Source organism: Podarcis gaigeae (genome assembly GCF_964106915.1).
Source record: "Podarcis gaigeae genome assembly, chromosome: 10".
Classification (NCBI taxonomy): Eukaryota; Metazoa; Chordata; class Lepidosauria; order Squamata; family Lacertidae; genus Podarcis; species Podarcis gaigeae.
In genome coordinates this window covers 53,416,691-53,430,620 of record NC_139686.1, presented here as the reverse complement: position 1 = coordinate 53,430,620, position 13,930 = coordinate 53,416,691, and positions in this window count along the sequence as shown.

The window sequence follows — 13,930 nt, the reverse complement described above, 5'->3', positions numbered from 1 at the left end:
CTAAGCAAGTTTAATCTGATACAAAAGAAAGAAGAGTTATTTCCCTTGTCTCCTGTTCCGATTCACCCGCTGCTTTCGCCCTGGCTGTAAAACCAGAGGCTCTGAGAGAATAGTGGACTTAATTTTAACTTGTGACAAGGCTTTCTGCAAAAAGAATAGTCCCTGTTTCAGATAGCTGGATTAATTTATGGTCAAATCCTGCTGAAGTTGTCATCATACTAAATTGGAAGCGGTTCTGAGCATCTTTGTGTGACTTTTTTTGAAATGTGATCAGAACACCTGTCAAGATTTTTAGTATCTGTCCTTCTGCCACTAATGTAGAATTGCAGCTTGACCCTCAAAGGAAAGTACAGCAGAGATTTCAACAGGCTGACACTTATTTTTAGCATTTGCATAGCACTTTCAAGTGGTCAAAAAAATTCAGGTGCATTATCTAGCTTTCAACCTTATGCTAAACCTGTAAAAGACAGGTTTCCCTAGCCTGGTACCCCTCTAAATAGTGCTGGACTCCAGCTCCCACCATCCCCAGCCAATATGGCCAGTGATCAGGGATAATGGAGCTGTAGTCCAGAAAAATTTGGAGGGCACCAAGTTGGAGAAGGGTGCTGAAAGTCGTATTATTTCTCCTTATATTGTAAAGGTTGTTATCAGGGCCAGGCTGGATGGGAAGTGGTGGGAGCCACCAGCTCAAGAACAACCCAGGGACAGCTCAGACTGGCTGGATGAAGAAGACTGGTGGAGGCCTGTCTCCCAAGGCCCTCCCAGGGACAAATCCAAAGATGACACCTTAGAGCCTGGAACCTGGTGGTGGGACATTGAGGAGCAGTCAGCAGAAGGAACGAGCTGGGAGATGATAGAGACAGGAGACTTGAGTGACCAAGGGGGGTGGTCAGGAGGGCCCTCCAGGACAGGGTTAGATTAGATCTGGTTGGCTATTGTGGGAACAGAATGCTGGACTGGATGGGCTCTTGGCCTGATATATCAGGGCTCTTCTTATTATACATTTTGTGGAGCAATGGGCCTTTGTCTGGCTGTTGACCACAAGATTGGTGGTTCAAGCCCACCCAGGGACAGCTGTGGGCAGCATTCCTGCATTGCAGGGGGTTGTACTAGATTAACCTCAAGGTTCTTTCCAACTCTACAATTCTCTGATTCTATGGAAATGTCAGGGACTGGACTAAGGAGGTATGGTGGAGACCATCCCTCCTCTTCCTGCACTTCCCAGAGAAGAGGGAGACAGTGTAGATTTAGAACAGTGGTTTGCAGAAGGTCACACTTCAGAGGCTGCAGAGGGGAGAAGCTGGGAGATATTGGGAGAGGAGCAGGAAGAAGAAGAAGCACCACCAGGGGAGAAACAGCTGACAGACTCATTGTCTTTAGAAAGCATCCCAGACCCCACCCCACCCCATCCCAGAACTCAGCAGGCAATGAAAGTAGGAGAACTGAAAGCTCAGAGGCCGAAAGCACAGATCAGCCAACGAAGGGATGACGTATAATAGGAGAGACGGAGGGGATGGGGCTTTACTCGGAGCAACACAATTACCAAAGAGGCTGCATTTAGACACCTCTCTCTGTGAATATTGACTAAAAGACTTGGTAAGAACTCTTCTTGTTTATCTAATTCTTGGCTGCCCACCGTGGGCAGGATCGGATTTCCCTGAAGCCTGACAGGAAGAAGCATTCTCCACTGTATCTAAACAACACTTGACCAACAAATACCACTTGGCAAAGAGATTGACAACAAATAAAGATTTATTATGTTTTAAGAATGTATTGGAAAAATTATATAGAAAGATTTATTGTTTTGTGTACATTCGATTGTAAGATAAAATATATGCAAAGGAAGTCAAAGTTGAAGAAAAGATTTTGGAAGATAAAAGGCGAAAATATTTACTTTCATTATTATCATTTTGTGTGTGGGTGTGGGTGTGTGGGTGTCTGCACATATGTGTGTTTTTGTATGGAATGCTTGGGAGGAAATAAGACGGTAAATAACGAATAACAAACTAAATATTGATGTATGTAATTTTTATTTCTTAATTATATTTAGTGGTAGTATGGTTGTATTGTTTTTTTGTAACGTAAAATCATTCAATAAAAATTATTTAAAAACAAAAAAAAACCAAATACTACTTGGCGAAAGGGCTTTATTTGAAGATCTTACTGTACACTCAGCATGGCATGAAAAGTCATTGGTTCTAGTGTTTCTCATAGCATAATACTAAATCAGAACTGAAAGCAATGGGGACAGCACAAAAGAGTCAGGTATCTGCTAGTTTACACTGCAGTGTTTTTGACTGTGCAACCAGTGATCTTGCAACATCAGCAGTGACCCACACAGGGATCGTCACTGTCCCTTATGAAGCAATGTGTCTGCCTGTTTTCAAACAAAAACAAGAGCCTCCATCTTGAAGCAGACTTTCAAAGACCCAGACTTGACTGCCCGATGTACTTTTCTATCTTTGGTCGGACTGCTTTGCATTATCATGCACCTGAGCAGAAAGATGGGCAAATGGAATGTTTGATTAACACTGCAAAGCACAAAGTCTATATACAGGTAACGCGACTGCTCATTTGCTTGCAGGTCATTTCTGAAGGATAGAAAGGCACTCTAATGAGAAAGACATGAAATAGGATGATTATCTTATTGAACAGATAAAATTTATTACATGGCGGTGTTCCCTCTTTATTTAACAGCAAACGTTTCAAACAATATCTAAGGTGAAAAGCTAATCACATCCAGAGGACCGGCTGGTGAGTGACCGGCTGTTGGCAAAAAAAGAAAGAAAAAAGAAGGGGAAACCAATCCTGTTTTAAAATGGTAATTGCAGTTTTCACCTGGGTGGAGAGGGAGACTTCTGTTCCTGTAATGGACAATTACTGATAAGTTAGGTGATATGTAAAAACTAGCTACAAGTCTTTGGAGGGGACTAATGTGAGAAATTTCATACATTCCTTCTAATTCTTTATTACAATTGTCACTTTAATTTATATTGCAATTGGGCTGGATGGATAAAGATTTGAATTGGATTTTTTTATTTGAAAAATGGAATGGAATTTACATTGTATTTTTATTTTGGCAATTGACAATTATCTAGGACCAAGTTTCACTGAACTGAATAGCATGCATGCTCTTCCTTTGGAGCCATTAAGAAATTATCTTTCTTAAATGAAAAAAGATACTTGCAGTGTGGATAATTTGGGAAACTAGAACTAAGAGAGGGAGGAGAATTTTGTCTGGCCCTCAATTTTAAGCCCAACTTAACCAATTTCACACTTCCCAGGCTGATGTGCATACTTTGGGTTCTGCACATCTCCAAACCCTGCGATACAGTTATAAAGTCAAAATACATTCCATGCATTTAAAAAATGCCTGTTTTAAGATAAATACTGCATACACTGAGATAGCAAAACACATTTAAGTACATATTTGCGATAAAATACATTTTTGATTGACACATTTCAGTATGGGCTTTTCCTTGTAAATCCCTCAAAAAGCAGTCCAAGATACGTTGCAAATCCCATCTCAATCTTAAACATACTCCAGGACCCAAGCGCATGCCTCTCCAATCTTCCATTATACATCTCTGGACTCTTTTCTCAGGTTGTTCAGTTCGTCACTATTAAAACAAAACTACCTGGAGGTAAAGGGACCTTCTTCCTCTTCTTCCCTTGAATTTCTGGCTGCCTCCACACACTTCACAGAGGAGTGCTAAAGATTAATGCAGGCAGGGTTCCGCAAGCAGTATAAAAATGCTGAACCTCACATGAACATTTCCGCCTGCGACAGCCGTGTTATGTTCAGGGACAGCAAACGAACCCTGTGGTGTCTCCAGTAGCAGACTTTGGGCTTTCAAATTTCAGTGGCACCCTGTGCATTGCCAAAAGTTGGTGCATCGTGTCTCTTGCATTCTATTCTAAGTCATTGTTGTGGTGCCCTCTCAGCTTGGCACCGTGTGCAGGTGAACTGTTCACACTAAATCTGTGTCAGGTGTCTCCTTGAAGACTCTAGCCCTCCCTCCACAAATTACTGGCTGGAGTATAACTCCCACTGTCCCTGACCATTGGCTATGCTGACTGGACTTGACGGGTGAGGGAGCTCAACAGCTTCTGGAGGACCACAGTTCCCCCAGTCTTGGACTAGGGGAATCCCTGCTACAGGCCTAAGCTAGAATTATATATTGCCTTGTAAACGAATTGGTGAGGTTGCCAACTCCTCTGTGGAGTCAAAGACAACACAACAGTGACTACGATATGCTCTGAAGCTGTATGAAACCACTTGTCTGCTAATGCTAAGAAGTCAGTGTCTGGGGTAGAAATAGAAATGGAAAGAAGAAGTTTTAGAAGAAGAAGAAGTTGGACTATGTGGACATGGTGAAATTGACTGCAAAAATAAAGAGACCAAACAGATGAAATGCTTGTGGAAGAGTGGAAACCATTTTCGGACTGTCTGAGAAAATACTATAGTCAAATGAAATTGCAGGCAGGATTTGAAATACAAGCAAAGGAATGAGAATGATAAAGGAATGCAATGTAGGATATGTGTTTTACGGCGGGGGGAGGGAAGTATTGTATTCAAGACAGTAGATAAAGGATTTGAACAGAAACATCATGGAAGTAATGATAGGATGTCAAAACACTAAGGAAATACTGTATTGAAATTAAATTGAATTTGTTAAACTTATGAAAATCGATTAAAAAATTATGGGGGGAAGAAAAGAAATCACCTGGAAATCATGTTGGGTTCTACGTTGGGGAAATGTGCTACATAACTATTTCCTTGCTTCCAGCACAAGCAGCAACTGCTACCCTAAGAGATGGCTATAGTTCTAGGTGTCTAGCGTGGCCTGTATGTCTAGCTACAACTGCAATCCCCTACAAAGCTATTTCAAATAAAGCCCATGTAACTCAATGGAATTTACTTCTGAGTAAACATTCAGAGAATTGCACTGCACTCCTTTGGGCAATGCAACACGCATGCATTCCTATAAACTGCAGAAAGCTTCCTTCATTATCTTTTTTTCATTTTCTTCATATTTTCCTCTTAGGGTTTCGTTTTCTTCCCTTTTAGTTTTAATTAGAGATTTGAGAGAATCCTGACAGCATTATAATACAAGAGTTTATTTTTCTTATCAGTTTCTCTCTAACGTGTATCTGTCAAAGGACTATGACAAAAAAAGAAAAGGAAAAGAAATGCTGGAAATAAAGCTGGCTTTGCATTTGTTTGACTTCTTTTTGTTATCTTGATCTCCATTTCTTAGAGTGATTTGTTTGTTTTCTACATATCAAAACATTTAGGCGTCCGACAGATTAGAAGTCTCTATAGTGACAGTACACAATGGATTTTGACCTCCCAAATATTCTGTGTGTTTGATTGGATTGGCAGTCCCCCTTTGCATGAAAGGTTACAACGGCTGTCAACCAAGAGTTGGACCGGAATTGCCAGCCAATCAAATTATAGAATACTTAGAAGGTCAAAGTAGTAAGGCACACTAACATAATTCACAGGCTATATGAGGCATTAAAATCCTAATACCTCATTCTCGTAACAAAGGTTGTAATGAGAATGAGAAATGGCAAAACACGAATTCATTCCCGCAATGATTCTAGCAAGAATGTAAAAAAGCTGTAAACTTAACCCGTTCCCTGCTTTTAAGACTGTATCTTTACATATGCATCTCTATCAAAGTGCCTCGATGAGCAAGGAATTAACTATAATGCTGGATATGATTTTATCTTTGCAACCTACACCAAGTTAATTAACAGTCCCTGCATAATTTTGTCACATTATTTTGTTATGTCATATAACACCATTTCAAATCTGGACTGGACAGTGGCATACACAAGATTCCTGTGCATAGGAAATTTTGTTTATTGTACTGTGGTGAAATGTTACATCTGCTTCCATTTTCCGCAGGAATTTCTGCTCAAGTATTGTCTAACCATTAGCTTCTCTCAAACTCGAATGTGCAGATGGCACTCAAAAGTGCAGACATAATAATTTTTTTTAGAGTGCAGTTTGTTCCTCAGAAATCAGGTTTGCTTTTTATAGGAGTATAGTCCCTGCATCATTCCACTTATTGCAGCATTTTAAGTAATCAGGCTTTTCTGAGGGAATATTCCTCTGTAGCTCATATGTTTTGTCAACATAAACAGGAATAATGCTGACAAATAATTAAATAAAAAAACCAACACAAACCAGCAGTATTACGGTAAAAGGGGGGGGTGTTGAGTTTTTAATCGCTTTATTTCATCACTCCTTTACTTGGTGAAATGCTCACGAAATAAAACCAAGGAGAGACAAAATAAGGACTGATATAACCTGGAGACATTTGGTTAACTTCTTCCAGAATGAAATATAAAATGTTAACTCGTTGCACTGAAATTAGAGAGGGGGCAAAACATTCTCTGCATATTCCCTCATTGAGAATCTCTCATATCTAAAAAGCAGAGGCTGCATATAAAAGACAATCCGGAGACATCTTTGAAGGTTCTCTTTCAAAGCATCTCGACTTCCCTGAGCGTCTGGGGATTTCTGTTATTAATTGAAGTTAATTTTCTAGGATATCAGTTTGCCATGCACGTGGGAAAGATTGATAGCCTCTTCAATTCTCAAGAGTGTTGAAAATGACACTGTTCCATCACCGGGTGCCTTCACTTTTATCATCACAAATCAAATTATAAACATCGGGGCAACCTTGCTGAAATCTGGCTTCGGGAGATTTCCATAAGATTAATTAGGCGGCCCAAGCAAAGATGGTAACATATAAGGGGGCGAAGGGAGGGTGGGCAGAGGAGGAGGGAGGGGAGGGAGGGGAGGGAGGGAGGGCAAGAAGAGCCATTCATTTCTCACAGAATGGGGAAGTCGATTCAACAATGGGTAATTAGCGTGGGCCATGGATTCTCAAAGGCACTGAGGACACTGGACTCTTTCTCTCACTCTGATGTTTAGTGCTGTATTGTGGACCCCTCATTTAATTAGGGCACTTTGATACCCAGAGGAGAGCTCCCAGCTCCGGGGCATGCTAAACACAGACAGACACCACCAAGATTCTGCCTCCTTCCACTCTAATTAGAGACACAATGAGCTGCAAAGACAATGTTTTACTCCAAGATTTCTTCGGCAGATACCTCTGGCAGGAAACAATCGTTTATTTTGTGTCTATATTGGTATTCAGATTAAATTGTTAGCATGCAAAAGATGAGCTGAGGGCACATATCTATTAAAAATGCTTGGCAGAGTTCAGAAATGATGGAAGTAATTCGTGTGTGTGTGTGTTTGTGTGTGTGTGTGTATTTCTCTTTTTTATTTTTTTTAAAGAAGTATGCTCCTTTTGGAGCATTTATCTTATTGCTCTGTTTTCTAGGCGGGAAGTGACTGGACTTAGAACAAAGGAGAAGAATATATGTATAATACGATGCAATGGCATCACCTCTCCACTCCCCAGATTTTAACCATTTCTGTTTCTCATGACATCGACTTTTTTGTTTTGTTTTTCACTTTGTTTAACTTGGCTGTTTTCAGAAAAAGGAGAACTAGGCAGGAGGAGCAAAGAGGAAGTGCTAAATGGCTCTGCCTTTTGGAAGGGCCTTAGCTCAGAGGTAGGGCATTTTCTTGGCTTGCAGAAGGTCCTGGGTTCAGTTCCAGGCATCGCCTGTAGCGTAGGTCCCTCTTGGCTGAGAGCCACTACCAGTCTGTGTAAACTAAGCTGATGTCCCGAATATGCCCAGACCAATGAGGATGAGCGGCTGGATTTTTAGTTCTTTATTAGCAAAGCACTCAGCTACATCAGCTCCTAACATGCAAGTGAAAATAACAGGACTCCGCGCTAACTAGCTGCAGGCTTGTGTTCCCTGTCAGACAGTTGAAGCAACAGCCTGGCCCCACCCTCTCCTGCCTTCTTAAACTCCCTTGCCTGATGCAGTGTGCTCAAGCACTCAATGGTTACTCCTTAATGGCAACTCTAGCTCTTCCTGGCCTTCAAGCCCCCCCTTGAGCTCAGAGACAATGGGGGCGGGGGGGGGGGGGCGGACACATAGGGATTTCCAAAGCCATGCCTCTTCTCCAGTCTCCTTATCCCATTTCTGGATACCCAATATTCTCCTCCTGGGTCCCCTCTTCCACCGCCGGTACCTTCCTCATGGGGGGCACATCTCCCCACAAGTCCTTGGCTCCTCATGAATCTTCCTCCTCAACTGCCTCTACTGCCCACACATCCACCTCTTTGGGCACCTGCCCATAAGGCAGCTTCCTATGTCCCTGTCCCTATATTGCCCTTATCTCTTAAATGTCCATTTATTTCTATTTTGGCTCCATCTGAATATCTTCCTGGTGAGTCATTTTAACCCACCCACCCACCCCCGGCAAAAAAAGTGGGAAGCCTTTTAAGTAGATTTTTTTTTTTTATCCCAGTCTGTAATTGTATTTTCAGGCTTCAGATGGGATATGTATATATAGGATATATTTCTTAGGATATTTTGTGGGAAGCGAGGCGTAAATGAAATTAGTCAAATAAAAAAAAGGTGTTTGGCTATTTTTGGATACCTCGGCTCCCACAAACCTCAGTCTACCTGATTCCATTGCAAACTGTAACCCTTGGAGTGGTTTATTGCAAGCCCTCAGGCCACATAATAGAAGCAGATAGCCACAGGGAGGTGTCACCCTCACATGTTAACTCAGGGGGAGCCTGATCCCATTTACTATGAGACAAGCCTGCTGGTTGGCCCGTGAGCCCAGCTGATGTTTGCTTCCCACTCAGAAGACCAGCCCTACCACTGAGCAAAATGATGCGGTTCCCTCAGGCCATGAATAATTGTGGGTGGAAGAATAGCAGTGTTGTAGGACAGAGTTATGTGCACCATGTAGCCTCTCCCCTCTCCCCAAAAAAGCCAGCCTGCTGCGCTTGGGTGTGATTTGATGGATGAAGTAAGATTTAGCAGCCCATCTAGTCAGCTCTTTTTTGCGGAATTGTGAGGTGGGGTGGGGAAGAGGACGCCATCTTGTCTTTTCTCTCAGTCCTGTTCCCACTAGAAGCCTCTTGAGCCATTGCTCATGTTCCTATGTACTTGTCCTATTGCCACCCTTGCCACCAATGAAATAACTTCATTTTGTGCCCACAACAGACACAAGGGAGTATGATTTCATCAGACCCATGAATTTTTAAGCCTTCACTATTAATGTTGCTTAGCCACTGGGGCCAACAAACCCTCTCCTTCAAATTATAATGAACTGCCAAGCTAGAAATACAGGTCATTTGTGCTGAAGGATATGGTTCGTCTTACTACATATCTTTTTTTAAAGGGGAAAAAAATACTCCTCCAGATCTCAAACTTTCCAGCAGCAAGTTAAAATGTACATATTTACATTGTTACTTTTGATGGACAGTTCTGCGCTGATTGGAAGAATATAAATATCCCTAGAGAACCTGCATATTGGAAATTAATCTCTGCATACACAAAATACTTGTGTATGCTGCCTCACCATAATTTCGAAGAACAATTGGCACTAATAATAAAAAGGGAATGGTATTTTTAACTGTGCTGCTGCTCTATATTTAGAGTTAGCTGTGTGTTGTTTATTGTTTATTGAGGTTAGTTGGAACCGAACTAATACCAATAAGTTGGAAAGTAAATGAGGATTCACCAGCAACTGCAGAAAATTAACTGGTGCAAGCACAGTGCATGGCATTTTAAAGAAAAATTAAAGTCAACATTTTAATATAGTCCATCAAATACAATTACTGAAAATCTATGTAAAAGGGAAATTAGGACTAGACTTGTATCAATTTTCTGTTGGCCTGTTTTGTGCCAAACTGCCTGGGTGTTCCCAAGGGACACTCTACATTTGGCAAAGCCCTGCTGAATAGGCTGGTGGTAGTAGAGGCAAATTAACATTATGTAACATCTGTGGTAGAAAGCACCTTCCATCAAATTAGATTGGTGCATCATCTGCAGACCCTCCTTGATAAAAAGAGGTAGAGAGGCCATACGCATTCAAACTTTGCTACAGGGTGACCACAGATACATCATCTTCATCATCATCAAAAAAGGAAATACATCACCCAAAAAGAGATCAGAGGAGCAGCCAGGTGTCCTGAAAATATGCATATGCTAAATTTATATGTATAGGTACAACTTTAGAAATAATTGCTAAAATTTAAGTAGAAATACATCTGTATTAGGGACGCGGGTGGTGCTGTGAGTAAAACCTCAGCGCCTAGGACTTGCTGATCGTCAGGTCGGCGGTTCGAATCCCCGCGGCAGGATGCGCTCCCGTTGCTCGGTCCCAGCGCTTGCCAACCTAACAGTTTGAAAGCACCCCCAGGTGCAAGTAGATAAATTTGTTTAGTCGTTTAGTCGTGTCCGACTCTTCGTGACCCCATGGACCAGAGAACGCCAGGCACCTCTGTCCTCCACTGCCTCCCGCAGTTTGGTCAAAAAGTTTGGTCAAAAAGTTTGGTCAAAAAGTATATATGAAAAAAAACCTGGCATCATTTATGAAAGTAAAAGTTTGGAACACTGCATTTTGTATTTCCCACCTGCATTGTTTAATTCAGTCTCAGCATATATCATCAATTAGAAACACACCAGGGGGACTTCTAGGAAAATTGGGTAAAGCCATAAGTTACCATGAGGAGACTCCCAGGGCCCAGGGAAGAAGTTGGCAAATGTCTGCCTGCGCATAGAAACAAAGGCATCTCTGTGCATCTTCCTTACAGCGATGAAAGGTTCTTAGCCTTAAAAAAAACACCAAAACCCTTTTGGGAATTATTCTTTCCTCATTGCGTGTGAATGGGAGTTGCCGGTGCATGCTGAGTAGAGAATATATCCCTAATAGCAAGAGAGTTTACATTTAACCCAGTTTTCAGTTTTCTTCCCCTTCATGGATCACTGCCTTGCCGTGGCGAAGGGGCTTGAAGAACTCAGAGAAGCTATGAACTATGCCGAGCAGGGCACCCAAGATGAACAGGTCATAGTGGAGAGTTTTGACCAAACGTGATCCACCTGGAGCAGGAACCGGCAAGCCACTCCAGTATCCCTGCCAAGAAAACTCCATGGACAAAGACAACAGGCATATAAAAGTAGATAAATAGGGACCGCTTACTAGTGGGAAGGTAAACGGCGTTTCTGTGTGCTACGCTGGCTCGCCAGATGCAGCTTGTCACGCTGGCCACGTGACCCGGAAGTGTCTGCGGACAGCGCTGGCTCCCGGCCTCTTAAGCGAGATGGGCGTGCAACCCCAGAGTCGGACACGACTGGCCCGTACGGGCCGGGGTACCCTTACCTTTACCTTACATCTGTATTGGAAGGCTTTGACCAGCTGATCTCTGTTCCTGCTCAGCTTGCTCTCTGGGTGTTAACAGTGATGGGCAAGCAAGACTCCACCACCATTTGGTTCTTGAGCTTTAAACCAGACTTGGACCAGGCAGCCCTTCAAAGAGAGGGATGTCCTTTGTAAATTAGGACATGTGGTCAGCTTGTGCTAGTTACATCCTGTTTGGACTACTGCAATGTATTGTACATGGGCTGCCTCCGAAGCTGTAGTTAGTTAAAAACGCAGCAACCAGATTGCTGAAACTATGTGTGTGAATGATATATTGCCAGTTATGGAATGCCTACACTGGCTCCTGGTCCAATTCTTAGTGCAGTTAGAAAGCATTTGCCTTAATCTTTAAAACTCCTAATAGTTTGGGACCCTGGTGCCTCAAGTACCATCCCTACCTATGCATGAACTTGCATAGGTGTTACAGACATGCTCAGAGGCCTTCCTCTAGGTGTCCCCAGTGGAACTCCTGCCTCCCTCCCTCTGGAGTGAGTGGTTTTTATGATCTCCTATCTTTGGCCAATCCTACCTCCACACATCAGTAATGACTCAGTTTATAGCTCAGAGGCTGCTTCCTGGTTGCTACCTCTCAACTCTTCCACACCTCCTGTGCAACATACCTGGATACTTGGAACAGCAGGTGAGGAAATGATGCAAGCGATGGACAGGCAGTGGAGGGGGGATAGGCAAGAGGAATTGCAGCTGCCTTATCTCCTGCCGCACATCACATCTAATGTCTGGATTGTGAATCTAAGAAGCCACTCAAAGCAGATTAACCAGATGAGCAAGCACCACAGAGGTGATTCCAATATTTGTGATTCTGAGGCCTGGTCTTGAAATACAGAGGGCGTCAACAACCAGGGAGCCACAGCAGAAAGCAGAGCATATGAAAGGCTTCGTGTATTCATACTCCCTGCCTCCTTTATTTCCATTTGCCTACCTCCCACCATCTCATTCTCTATGCTCCCTTTGTTTAGCAATTCCCTCGATTCCCTCTTGCATTCAGTGATGCGCCTTGCTTCAGGGGCCCTTTATAGTAATTTATTCCATATGCTCCTAACCCCTTTTTGTGTAAAATAGTTTTGCCTTCGTTCCCCTCACCCCCTTGTTCCCACCTTTCCATTTTTTAGATCATATCTTTTCAACTCTCTGGTCTTGCAAGTGTAAGGAGCTTGCTTGGATCAATTTTATCAATCCCCTTCATAATTTTTAAAACTTCAGTTGGGTTACATGAAGTCTCTTCCATTCCACTGAGAATACAATCAACTTCCCCAGTCTTTCCTCATAACTTAAATCGTTGAGCTATGGTATCATTTGTATAATTGCTCTACAGTTCTCCCCTGAAGAGCAATTAAACCTTTTCAAGGATATGGTGGCCAGTACAGTAAAAAAAATTACTCAAGGTAAGAATCTCTTTTTTAATAATAATAATAAAATACCTCAAATAGAAATAACTCAATTTCCTTGATTTGTACAGAAGTTTCCCTAGTATTATTAATTTTCAGTTTTAGTTAAAAATGGAACTGAAATAGCCAATGCATTAAAAATAAAATTCATGTGTATAAATAGATAAAATTAAGGCCAGATACATTCTGGTCACGTGATGTGACAGCTTAGAGAAAAGGCCAGATTGTGGGTGGAAGGAAGAGGGTTGGCTGCTTAAATGGCAAGTTAAGCATGGCATATTAAGGCCTAACAGGCCACCTTTGGCCTTCTCAAGGTTCATGGCAATTCTGAAATGAAGACATGAGATCAATTGGCCCTTAATTTCAAAAATACAGAGGAAATGCTGGCTATTTTCAGAGTTCCTTCTACGATCGTCCAATATATTCAATTCTATAGTGTTCAGGGCAGAATGAACATTATGCTTTTTGGAAGTGGGCAGCCGTTTGCTTCAGGTCACTGATTGGTAATTAAACCATAAATGTGCAGTGGTCATATTTACCCCGGAACAACACATGAAAGAATAATGGAGCAACTTTTACAGTCAAATCCATTCACCTTTGATAACAGTGGCATCATCTTCCCATCAATTTCCCCTTCTTGTACTTGTGTATCAGTTCGTACTTTTCCATGATGTAGTACAGCCATATGTAACATAAATGCTGGTCAGTTCCAGTAGTGTTCTGAACACTTCCTTGTTACTCCGATTGAACCCCCAAACACTTTTCTGTTCATTGACATATACACCAGCACTTCCATAATCTTTAAGGCAGTAACTCGTACCTTGCCTTGCTGCAGGTCAAGGACTCCAGTTCCCATCAGCCCCAGCCAGTGCAGTCAGTCCAACATCATCCAAGGAACCAGAGATTCACCAACCCTGCTGTAGATTCAGCTCTATATTCTCATAAAAACAGCACCATTACTTCACATGCTCGTGAGGTGGGCCTGAAGATTAGAGGAAGCATGATAGTTACATTGGAAAGTAAAGCCCAATATATTTTGGTGCCTGAGGCAGAAAGTCCCAATGATACGCCAGTGGCGGTAAAAAATACAATAAGCTAAAGAACTGTCAAATTATTATTCATTAATTGTACTCAAAAATCTGCTGTGTGAGAAGAGAAGTCTCACCCCACCTTACAGTAATGCCATCTTGTATTTTATTTA